Source organism: Entelurus aequoreus, linkage group LG06, assembly GCF_033978785.1.
Source record: "Entelurus aequoreus isolate RoL-2023_Sb linkage group LG06, RoL_Eaeq_v1.1, whole genome shotgun sequence".
NCBI classification, from domain to species: domain Eukaryota; kingdom Metazoa; phylum Chordata; class Actinopteri; order Syngnathiformes; family Syngnathidae; genus Entelurus; species Entelurus aequoreus.
In genome coordinates, this window is record NC_084736.1 from 46,582,286 (window position 1) to 46,592,275 (window position 9,990).

Here is a 9,990-nt window from a genome sequence, read left to right on the forward strand (position 1 = left end):
TGTGTCTCCTGGAAACAATAATGGAGTCATGGCAGAGTAGAAGGAACATTCCAAGAAGTTGCTTCACCATTTCAAGAGCGGTAACAGCAAGTAAGCCAAAGTGAAACACAATGAGGTTTTGGAACATTTTGTATTTTCGGTAACACTTTAGTATGGGGAACATATTCTAAGTAACAAAGACTTAATTTAGAGTTATTTGGTTAGGATTAGGGCTAGAGCCATAATAAGGCCATGCAGGGGCCTCACCTGCCATCATGGAAAGAAAAAAAATGTAAAAAGAAAACATTTTTATTAAATTGTTATATGTATCCAGTGATTAAACTATAAAGTTATTTTCCATTTAACTTCACCAGTTTTAGATTATTTGTATTCAAAATCGCTGAATTTTCACATTTGCCATTCAAATACTGAGAAGAGACTTGCGGTGATCAGCAGCCAGTTGAGTCACGTCACTGCGTTGTGCCTCACCATGGATTGCGGACTCAGCTAACTGCTGGCCTGCTGTGCAGTGAGACCGTATTGCTATATGAATTATATTATACATTTCTATAGTTTAGTTAGCTGAGGTATATAATGTACAGTGTATTTTGTCAACAATTGTATGTGTGTAACTTATTTCTTGTGCTGAGCGATCATAAAACTGCTGCGAAGACACACTGGCTGAGGCTCGCAGTAGGGGGGGGGGGGGGTGCATGTTATATCAACTAAAGCCCACACTTAAACTTTACACGTGCAAGATTGAATCTATTGTAACCTATTTTTATGGGCTTTCCTCTTTGTGATGTTAATTCCTGTTATACGCTGTTATACAGTATATGCCTTGCGCTCTTATTTTGAAGGCGCTAAGAGCGGAAGTGATGACACATTGGAGTGGAGCGGAGGTTTTTGAAAGAAGGTAAATAAAGTGGTCCTCGTGTAAACTGGATCCTCCGTGTTTATTATTTTGTAGTTTCATACAGTATATGCGACATTTATAAACCCTCGGTTACACTATTTAAAAAAGTTATTTAATAAGAAGCCAAAAAGTGCAAAAACAATAATGTTCGTGTTGGAGGAGTTGTGAATGACCGCAGGGCCACAAGATTAGGTACACCTGCAGACTGCAGCATGGATTTCATATTTCATTCATTCACAACTCTTCCAACACGAACATTATTGTTTTTGCACTTTTTGGCTTCTTATTAAATAACTTTTTTAAATAGATTCAATCTTGCACGTGGAAAGTTTAAGTGTGGGCTTTAGTTGATATAACACTCCCGTCAGGGGGTGCATTCTACAACGGGAGTGCATTAATCCAGCACAACAGCGGCGCATGGACTTCATTTATAAGTAAAGGTAAGACCATAATAACGTTTTTTTTTAATTAAATGTGCTTTTTTGTGTGCTACAGTTTGTATGTGTAAAGTTAAAGTTAAGTTAAAGTACCAATGATTGTCACACACACACTAGGTGTGGTGAAATTTGTCCTCTCCATTTGACCCATCCCTTGATCACCCCCTGGGATGTGAGGGGAGCAGTGGGCAGCAGCGGCGCCGTGCCCGGGATTAATTTTTGGTGATTTAGCCCCCAATTCCAACCCTTGATGCTGAGTGCCAAGCAGGGAAGAATACTGGTATGAGCTTTTAAACATAACCCGTTAACTGCTGCCAATCAAATGGTGAATAAGATACTCTTTAGGGTTCATATGTTTGTAAATCTGACTGTGATGAAGTCAGTGCCTCACCAGCCATGAACCTCACCGCACGTCACTGCTAATTTGCATGTTAATAAGCAACTAAACAATGGTGAATCATGTTCCCCATACTAAAGTGTTACCGTATTTTCTACTATGGGATTTGTCAGGTAATAAAACTTGTGCAATCATGCTGGAAAACTGGTCTGGTCACAAAGCAAACAAGAATCAGTGTTGTACAAACCCCATTTCCATATGAGTTGGGAAATTGTGTTAGATGTAAATATAAACGGAATACAATGATTTGCAAATCATTTTCAACCCATATTCAGTTGAGTATGCTACAAAGACAACATATTTGATGTTCAAACTGATAAACATTTTTTTTTTGCAAATATTCATTAACTTTAGAATTTGATGCCAGCAACACGTGACAAAGAAGTTGGGAAAGGTGGCAATAAATACTGATAAAGTTGAGGAATGCTCATCAAACACTTAATTGGAACATCCCACAGGTGAACAGGCACATTGGGAACAGGTGGGTGCCATGATTGGGTATAAAAGTAGATTCCATGAAATGCTCAGTCATTCACAAACAAGGATGGGGCGAGGGTCACCACTTTGTCAACAAATGCGTGAGCAAATTGTTGAACAGTTTAAGAAAAACCTTTCTCAACCAGCTATTGCAAGGAATTTAGGGATTTCACCATCTATGGTCCGTAATATCATCAAAGGGTTCAGAGAATCTGGAGTAATCACTGCAATTAAGCAGCTAAGCCCGTGACCTTCGATCCCTCAGGCTGTATTGCATCAACAAGCGACATCAGTGTGTAAAGAATATCACCACTTGGGCTCAGGAACACTTCAGAAACCCACTGTCAGTAACTACAGTTGGTCGCTACATCTGTAAGTGCAAGTTAAAACTCTCCTATGCAAGGCGAAAACCGTTTATCAACAACACCCAGAAACGCCGTCGGCTTCGCTGGGCCTGACCTCATCTAAGATGGATTGATACAAAGTGGAAAAGTGTTCTGTGTTCTGACGAGTCCACATTTCAAATTGTTTTTGGAAACTGTGGACGTCGTGTCCTCCGGACCAAAGAGGAAAAGAACCATCCGGATTGTTATAGGCGCAAAGTTGAAAAGCCAGCATCTGTGATGGTATGGGGGTGCATTAGTGCCCAAGACATGGGTAACTTACACATCTGTGAAGGCGCCATTAATGCTGAAAGGTACATACAGGTTTTGGAGCAACATATGTTGCCATCCAAGCAACGTTACCATGGACGCCCCTGCTTATTTCAGGAAGACAATGCCAAGCCACGTGTTACATCCACGTGGCTTTATAGTAAAAGAGTGCGGGTACTAGACTGGCCTGCCTGTAGTCCAGACCTGTCTCCCATTGAAAATGTGTGGCACATTATGAAGCCTAAAATACCACAACGGAGACCCCCGGACTGTTGAACAACTTAAGCTGTACATCAAGCAAGAATGGGAAAGAATTCCACCTGAGAAGCTTAAAAAATGTGTCTCCTCAGTTCCCAAACGTTTACTGAGTGTTGTTAAAAGGAAAGGCCATGTAACACAGTGGTGAACATGCCCTTTCCCAACTACTTTGGCACGTGTTGCAGCCATAAAATTCTAAGTTAATTATTTGCAAAAAAAAAAAAAGTTTATGAGTTTGAAAATCAAATATCTTGTCTTTGTAGTGCATTCAATTGAATATGGGTTGAAAAGCATTTGCAAATCATTGTAATCCGTTTATATTTACATCTAACACAATTTCCCAACTTATATGGAAACGGGGTTTGTATAATAAATGAAGACTAATGATGTGCGGCTCGATACTGACATATTGATACCGCCTATATTCAATCTTTGCATTCTAATATCGATCCTCAAATTAACATATCAATACTATTGATACTTTAGTTCAATGGTGTCTAAACTTTTCCAAAAGTTGCAGGGGCCATATTGGTATTTTTTTAATTTAAAAAAAATGCTAATAACAGATATTGTGTCAGCTTTGTAGTAGGGTTGTACGGTATACCGGTACTAGTACTGCTTTTTACAAGCATTACTGTGTGTCGTCCTCACGTTGTGACATTGCTTGTTTTATGAGCAGAGGAGCATGTTCGGCAGCGCACAATCACGGAGTACTTACACGCAGACACAGTGTGTAGACAGAAAAGGGAGAATGGACGCATTTTGGCTGGAAAACTAACGATAAAGGTGAATTTATAACACTAAAACGCCCTCAGGAAGAGGTGCTTTAAGACATGGCTAACTCGTTAGCGGCTAATGTCCATCTGCAATCGGCAGTGTTTTAGCTTCTTCTAAATGACTAATCCTCGCCTCCATGGTGACAAATAAAGTGAGTTTCTTACAAGTATCATCCCTGCAGGACGAAGAATAGCTAAACATGCTTCATTACACACCGTAGGAGGATACAATAGTTCACCAGCGTCACCATGTAAACAAATGCCATGGGTGGATCTACACCTGACATCTACTGTAATGATACCAAGTACAAGAGCGTATCTAGTCGATACTACTATGATTACATCGATATTGTTTATCGTCACAAAATATTTTTTCTTTTTAAATTTCATATTATATTCATAAACTCAGGAAATACGTCCCTGGACACATGTGAACTTAAATTATGACCAATGTATGATCCTGTGACTACTTGGTATCGGATCGATATCTAAATTTGTGGTATCATCCAAAACTAATGTAAAGTATCAAACAACAGAAGAATAAGTGATTATTACATTTTAACCGAAGTGTAGACAGAACATGTTAAAACAGAAAATAACCAGATATTAACAGTAAACGAACAAGTGGATTAATATTCAATTTTACAGCTTGTCCTTTATAGTTTTGACAAAATAATAGAATGATGAAGGACACAATATGTTACTGCATATGTCCGCAGACAAATTAGGAGCCTTTGTTTGTTTATTTACTACCAAAAGACAAGTTGTCTAGTATGTTCACTATTTTATTTAAGGGCAAAATTGTTCTTCGATTGCAATAAGAAACATATATTTAATGTACCGTAAGTTTTGTTGTTAAAACAAAGCCAATAATGGAATTTTTTTGTGGTCCCCTTCATTTAAAAAAGTATCGAAATACTGGTAACGAGACAACCCTACTTTGTAATATATATTATTATTAATTATCAGTTAGAGCATTTTAGCTTTTTATCATTACCTGCCTTTTTTTTGCTCCTTTTTTTTTTTTTTTTTACATTTTTACTATTGTTTTTTTCCTATGTAAAAATAGATTACAAATAATAATAATAGGATTGTTTGCATAACTTACTGTGTCAAAAATTCTGCCCGTACAAAAATATTAATGTTCAGTTACATATTTAACAGTGTTCATTATTGTTATTGTAATTTGTAACATTTTTAAAGTTTTTTTGTTTTTTTAAATTAACCAACTAAACTTTGTTCTTATTTTGGAATTCTTCTAATATTTTAGATCAGGGTTGTTTTTTTACATCAAGAGCCGCCCACTGAATATGATATGTGTATTATATCTTATTAATTTGTTTTTTTGCTTGTTTTATTTCAAACGTAATTACTTTTTATTGTTTCTTTTTGTGTGCATTACCCTGGTAACAGTTATAATGTTAACACTGCTAAATAAATAAAGGGGATTGGATTGGATTGGATTGGATATGATATGATAACACTTGCAACCAGGAGAGAATATAGAGTAAGTTTTGGTCCAGATCATATTTTGCTTTATTCATTGTTGATGTATTTCTTTTCCAAGGATAACACTGAATAACTATAATGCATGAATAATAATTAGTACAAACTACAGGGGGTAAAAAAAAAACAAGACTATGAGAATGAAGTAAGAAATGTATGATTCCAAGTAATACAAGAAAGAAGTTTCACAAACAATGAAATAGTCAATGTTTTGGCACAGCAATTTGAGGCACAGCATGTTTTTTGTGATTGTGCAAACATTTCTGAGAAATAATTACATGGACTGAAAACACTTATTTTGTTAGGTTTGTTCAATCATCTGTTGTGTTTCAACAAATATGGTAGGGAAAATACAATACAATTATTTTTTATGATCATTTTTTGATCACAACAGTGGTTGGGTAATTCAAATGTTCTGGATTTTATTTTATATTATTTTGTGTTATTACTGTATGTGGATAACTTAGGGAAATACATGCTTCAGAGTAATTATCTTTATAACTTATACCATATATATGTACGTTACTACTATGCTAAGCTGTTATGTTCCAGTCAAGCAGAGCTTGCAAGGTGTTGAGGTTCTATTGGTCTTGACCCCAGAATGCAGAGACGGCAGGCGAAGTGGAGGTAAAAAGCATTTAGGAACAACATATAGTGCAACAGGGAAGTGCACCAAAAGGAAAATTAGACAAAGCAGGCATAGCGAAAGCAATGCTGCCTGGAGGTTTAAAACTAAACAATGGTCCTAATGACGAGACTGGCTTAAGAGGCTTCCTGATTGGCAACCAGGGACAGGTGGGTTTGTGTACGAACATTTTAAACAAATTGTTTGTTTGGAAAATAAAAATTATTTAACATAGAAATCCAGGGGATGGCGTGGCGCTGTTGGGAGAGTGGCCGTGCCAGCAACCTGAGGGTTCCTGGTTCAATACCCAACCTTCTACCAACCTTGTCATGTCCGTTGTGTCCTTGAGCAAGACACTTCACCCTTGCTCCTGATGGGCCGTGGTTATGGCCTTGCATGGCAACTCCCGCCATCAGTGTGTGAATGTGTGTGTGAATGGGTGAATGTGGAAATAGTGTCAAAGGTAGAAAAGCGCTATACAAGTATAACCCATTTACCATTTAAGAGGCTTCCTGATTGGCAACCAGGTGGGTCCGTGTACGAACATTTTACACACATTTTTCGTTTGGAAAAGAAAAATTATTTAACAGAAATCCACTTTCCCCGTTTTGTGGTTGGATAATAAAAAAACGGAAAACGTATCGTTATCCATTATCCGACTTTATTATTGTATTTAAAAATGGAAACTAGGAATTACAACAATGAGTGGAGAACTATTTTCTAAATTGCACATGTGCAGTGTCTCTTTTCAGGATCCTCGCCTGTGAGTGACCCGGAACCACAGAAGAAGAACGGTGTCAGTGTCATCAAAACAAGTTTGTCGCGTTAAAGCGTTCTCTTCAATTTTTTTAATGTCCAGAAACATGGAAAGTGACACATTCTTTTGCTCTTTATCGAGCAGACAAACGGCCATGGACTTAAATGGGATGGATATACATGCGATGCATCCTCAATGTGAACTCTTCCATGCTCAGGTGGCATTCATGCGACTAGAAGGTCACCAAAAAGTCATATTTATTCACCAAAATAAACAGTTACAAAAATAAATGACAATGGAGCAGAAAACAGATGAAAATAATGTTTTAGGAACTAACGTGAGACTTCCACGACTCCTCCTGTGTCCATGTGCTTGAAGAGCTCGGACATCGAAGGAAAATATCCCGTAAAACTGCAGGAGCCAAAATATATGTCCTCTTTCTTTTTAATCTTCTAAGCGCAACAATTCGGTTCAGCAAATGTTGACTTTGATTGCACAAAATCCTTGAAATTGCCACAAACGCGCCAGTACTGAGACCGACTAGAGTGTAAACCATGTTTACTTCCGTAAACACTGCAGTGCGTGGGAAGTCATGACGTCATGTCCGCATGCGGGTCGGATTGCATTTACATTAGAAATCACAGGTTGGGTTTTTTGTAATGTGAACGGCCACTAAAATGATCGGAATTGACAAAATTAGAATTGAACATCCTACCCTGCAGTGTGAACCTAAGTCATGTGTTGAAGTGTGGGCTTTTCTTTTCATACATGGAAAGAATGCACAATCAATGTTGAACTGATGCTGGCTCATGTAAGTTTTACAATACAACTAAAACAATTCATACTTACTAAACCCTGTGTGATGTATGTGGAAGTGTTTTCATGCATATTTGTATGTGCTGTCGTAATGCAATCAAGCTAGCCTCGTTAGCATTAGCGATAATGCTAACCTGTTTACAAGTGTCTGTGTTGGTATTGTTAACTTACAATGGCATTCTATTTGTACTGATTCAGTTTCTTGAATTCACCAAAACGTCACAGTAGAGTTATAGAGTCTATTTAGCTGATTGGAGAGCTAGCTTGTGGTGGGTCCATGACGATGACTTCTGTTTTGTTTGATCAGCCATTTTACTGCCGTGTTCCAGGCACCGTTTGTAAACAATTAAGGTATGTAAATAAACATTTACAAAATATTTTGTACCGGTATATATCTGCAGCTTATTATTAGCAGTGCGGCTAATATGTAAAAATATTTTTTTCTTCTAAAATTTGGTGAGTGCAGCTTAAATACCGGTGCTTAAATGCTGGTGCGCCCTATAGCCCGTGTATAGAAAGGCGAATGTTATTTGTTTGATATACAGTACTGTATATAGCAGACCTGGGCATTTTGCGGCCCGCGGGCCACATCCGGCCCTTTGTGCGTCCCTATCCGGCCCGCGTGAGGCCAATCATAAATTACAAAATACATTTTAAAAACTATCTATGTCTATCTATGAGTGTGCAATACAACGGAGCTGCTTTTGTTTTGAAAAGCGTTATTTGTATTACTTCCGTGTGGACGTATGCGCGTGCGTGATTGTGAGGGAATGTGAAAAGCAGCAATCACAAATTACAAAATACATTTTAAAAAACATCTACGTCGTGCGTGCAATACAACTGTGCTGCTTTTATTTTGAAAAGTGTTATTTATGGGCGTATGTCCGTGTGTAACCTGTGAGTGAAGGTGCACAGCGACAAGTGATGTCAGCTCACGCTAGAAAAAAAAAAAGTTGATGACGAATGCCTTGTTTTCAACAAGACATGGACTGCCAAGTATTTCTTTACAGAAATTAAAAGGTAAAGCCGTGTGCTTAATTTGTGGTACACAGGTTGCTGTGTTTAAAGAATATAATTTGAATCGCCACTACACAACGAAGCACGAAGGAAAATACCAGAATCTGTCTGATGAAGCGCGCGCAAGGGAGGCTGATGCGTTGATGGTAAAACTGCAAACCCAACAAGGACTTTTTGCCAAATTTCACACCCCCAGAGATGCAGCCGTCAGGACAAGTTTCGTCATTTCTCACAAAATCGCCAGAAAAAGTAAGACGTTTTCTGACGGAGAGTTCATTAAGGAGTGCTTATTGGACTCTGTTGCGCTGATATGCCCGGAGAAGAGGGGCGCATTTGACAACGTGTCACTCTCTCGATGCACTGTAACGAGGCGGGTTGAGACCATCGCTGGAAACTTGGGAGCTTCAGCTGAAGAACAGAACGGCCGACTTTGACTGTTTTTCGCTGGCTTTGGATGAGAGCTGCAATGTACGTGACATCGCCCAGCTGCTCATCTTCTTAGGTGGGATAACTGCAGACTTTCAAATCACGGAGCAGCTGGCAGCCATGCAGTCAATTAAAGGAACAACCACAGGTAATGACTTGTTCACAGAGGTAAATGCGTGTTTGGACACGTTAGGACTGAAATGGGCCCTGCGAGGAGGTGGCGACTTGTCCAGGGTGTACCCCCCCTTCCGCCCGATTTTAGCTGAGATAGGCTCCAGCACCCCCCGCAACCCCGAAGGGAATAAGTGGTAGGAAATGGATGGATGGATGGATGGATGGATGAATGGATGGAGGACTGAAATGGGACAAGCTGGCAGGTGTGACAACAGATGGTTGTCCAAATCTGACGAGGAAAAATGTTGGACTTTTAAAGAGGATGCATTGTATTATACATTAGTTAAAGTTAAAGTTAAGTTAAAGTTAAAGTACCAATGATTGTCACACACACACTAGGTGTGGTGAAATTTGTCCTCTGCATTTGACCCATCACCCTTGATCACCCCCTGGGAGGTGAGGGGATCAGTGGGCAGCAGCGGTGCTGCGCCCGGGAATCATTTTTGGTGATTTAACCCCCAATTCCAACCCTTGATGCTGAGTGCCAAGCAGGGAGGTAATGGGCCCCATTTTTATAGTCTTTGGTATGACTCGGCCGGGGTTTGAACTCACAACCTACCGATCTCAGGGCGGACACTCTAACCACTAGGGGAAGTGTTGTGTAACACAGTGTTAAAAATAAAACCATCAAAAGCAATCTGCTTTTGTATAAAGTTAAGTTAGGTTAAATGAAATTATTATTATTATTATTATTAATTATTGTTAATTATTATTATTATTATTATTAATCTTACGGTATATCAAAAACAATATTGAGCAAAATTTAATTGAAATAT